Here is a 2,877-nt window from a genome sequence, read left to right as displayed (position 1 = left end):
GAGGAAGGAAGGAAGGAAGGAAGGAAGGAAGGAAGGAAGGAAGGAAGGAAGGAAGGAAGGAAGGAAGGAAGGAAGGAAGGGCTGAGAGATGCAGATACCTTCGTTTCAACCCCCCAACACTCTCAAACACATACACACACACACACCTGATGCTCCGCTTCTGAGCTACATAATCAGTTAGGACAATTGCTCTACAGTACTGCTGAGGTTCAGAGCTGAGCAGGAAGCTCCTAATTTACTCTTGGAGTTCAACAGTCTGGTGCTTTTATGCTTTTTTTTTTGCAGGGGGGTCTCATTCTCCACAAGCACAATTATTTACAGGCCCCTAACTTGTACTTCCCCTACCCTAGAAAAAGCCAGAAAGCACAGATTCAGGGCGACATGAAGCACCCATCCGAAGCCTGTGGCGTCCCAGCTGGTCTGAACCCTGTGCTGCTGCAGATGCAGGAGACAGAGGGACTATGGGTTATGCTGCGCTCAGCACTTCAAAAGAGAAAACAAAACCATCAGAACCAGTTGTCTGTTTTCTTATTCAATTTGCCACAGAACTGGAGAAGGGTTCTCTCCCCCCCCCCCCCGCATACTGTCACATTTTCAAACCAACACCTTGGAGGTGCACTGCTGAAACAAGGCAGAGAGGTCAGTAGAATAGCCATCAAAGGGGGGGGGGCGACTAAATGACAATTACAGGGAACAGTCAAGGACACTTCGGTCTCTCTTTATGGCCGAAGCTTTCTACCAAGATGCATGCTCACAGTGCCCTCTGCTGGGGCAGATAGGTTACTAGCATCCAGAAAGGACATTCAGCAAAGCAAGGAAAAACCTGCTGACTATTCGCATGATGCTAAGAGTGATGAGAAACAGAGGGAAGGGCAGGTGCAAGCACAATTACAGCTAGTGCTTTCGGCAGTCTTTCCTTGCCAGACTATGCATAGCAAGAGAGCTACACAACAAGCTTTATCAGGGAAAGCGCAGCCAGGAAAGCTGATTAGAGCCCTTGGCCAATTGAGAGAAGCAGCAAGATGGCAAAGCACCCCCCCGCGCACACACACACACATTCTCCAAAGCTCTTCTGGCAATCAGCTCAGCATGCAAATTGATCATAGCACCATCAAGCGTTCTGATAGCTGTTCTCACTCAGAGGCCTTTACAGAAATGACATCACAATAGAAAAGCCAAAGGATATATTGAGGGTAAGACAAAAGTCCCCTTGCAGAGGTGGGACTACAGTCCAAGAGTTTCCTGCTGTCGGCACAGATACATGTCTAGATTGCATGAAAGCCCTTGAAGATGGTCAAGGTCTCCAGTTGGCTGGATAGGTTGGCTGGCTATCAACATGCTCGTACAATTCAATCCACCCAAAAGCACCACATCAGCAGGGATGGGATTCTTGGGAGTCTTAATCCTACCCCCAATGTGCCTGACGCATGGTGCTGCATGATTCAAACTACTGTGCACCCTCACTAGTGGAAATCATTACACAAGTACAGTGGGCTAAGGGAGCTGAGAGAGAGGAGACGGAGTCACAAGCAGCTTGCTGGCCTTCTGACAGATCTTTTAGTTATAATGGGTGATGATTCTTTTATTCTTTTTTTTTATTATTTGATGCTATAGTATGCCTTTCTCACTGGGACTCAAGGCAGATTACCCAGAGTAATTCAGTACAATTCACATGATAGGACATCCAATAAATGGTGCGATAGGATTTATTTAATTCGTTCATTCGTAGCCCACCTTTTCCCCCAATGGAGACGCAAAGGAGCTTAGAACATTCTGCTCTCCCCCATTTTATCCTCACAACAACCCTGCGAAGTAGGTTACCCAGCAAGCTTCCATAGCATGAGTAGGGATTCAAACCTGGGATGTGGACTGCAGAAATCTGAAACGGAGCATTAGGAGTGGTGTGAACTGAGAAGTTCCCAGTTCAAACCTCACCTTTAGCCACAAACTTACCAAGGGGCCTTAGACAAGATTTGGCTGCATCACAACAATATAAGGGTAATGAGTTTCCAGTTGATGGCGGCACGCTAGCAGACTCACCTCCCGGACCTCCCGGGGGTGAAGCTGCGCTCCAGCCGAAGGAGGGTGTGTGCAGGCTCACTACTCCCCCAGGGACCCGGCTGAAGGGACCCTGGCCATGGAGCTCTTGAGAGGTTGCCTCTTCGACGGCGTAATGCCAGAGAATTGAGGCACCTCTCTGCTCTGACAGTTCTTCGTGCTGAAAGACCAAATGGACTAAGTGTCGCTGACCGGGGCAAGCGCAGAAGATCGAGCGTTAGAAATGGAGTGTAAACGAGGTCCGTGGACCGATTATAAATGCGAGTCGTTTAAGCATTGATTAAAAGAAAAGAAGCTCCCCACCCCACGGAACAGAAGATAAGGCAAGTGGGGGAGAGTATAAACGGTTAAAACTGTTAAGGAGTACTTACCAAGGTGAGTGTGAGCATTTAAGCGCATATTCAGAGACTTTCAAAAAGTTTGCGAAAGTAAACAAAGCAAAAAAGATGGCGGGGAAGAGGATGGAGAAAGAGAAACGTCTGAAATCGAAAGTAACTGAGAGCCCAAAACCGGAAGGAGCCAATGAGCCGGCAAAGACTTTGGCAGACTCCATGCGCCACCTGCTGGACCAAATGAATAATCTCAAAGAGCAGATGACATCAATGACCCAGTGTATCACCACTCAACAAAATCAGATAAGCGAGACTCTGAAAATGATGAATCAAACAAATGAGAAGGTGAAAGAAGTGGACGCCACTACCCAAAAAAGTGAAGAAGAAAGTACAAAAACTGGAAAAGAAGCAAGTTTCTACAGAAGAGCAGCTGCTACAATTACAAATGGAAAAGGCTAATATGATCCTTCGCTTTCAGGACATGCCA

General features: G+C 47.4%; 1 protein-coding gene across 1 annotated transcript in view; it reads right to left on the bottom strand.

Annotated features, from left to right (window-relative positions):
• Positions 1 to 2,877, bottom strand: part of UIMC1 (ubiquitin interaction motif containing 1) — a 92,193-nt gene that overhangs the window by 81,061 nt on the left and 8,255 nt on the right. The window lies entirely within an intron of this gene.

This window comes from Gekko japonicus, unplaced genomic scaffold (genome assembly GCF_001447785.1).
Source record: "Gekko japonicus isolate JY-2015 unplaced genomic scaffold, Gekko_japonicus_V1.1 scaffold100, whole genome shotgun sequence".
In the NCBI taxonomy this organism is placed as follows: Eukaryota; Metazoa; Chordata; class Lepidosauria; order Squamata; family Gekkonidae; genus Gekko; species Gekko japonicus.
This window is presented reverse-complemented; position numbering and strand designations above follow the sequence as displayed.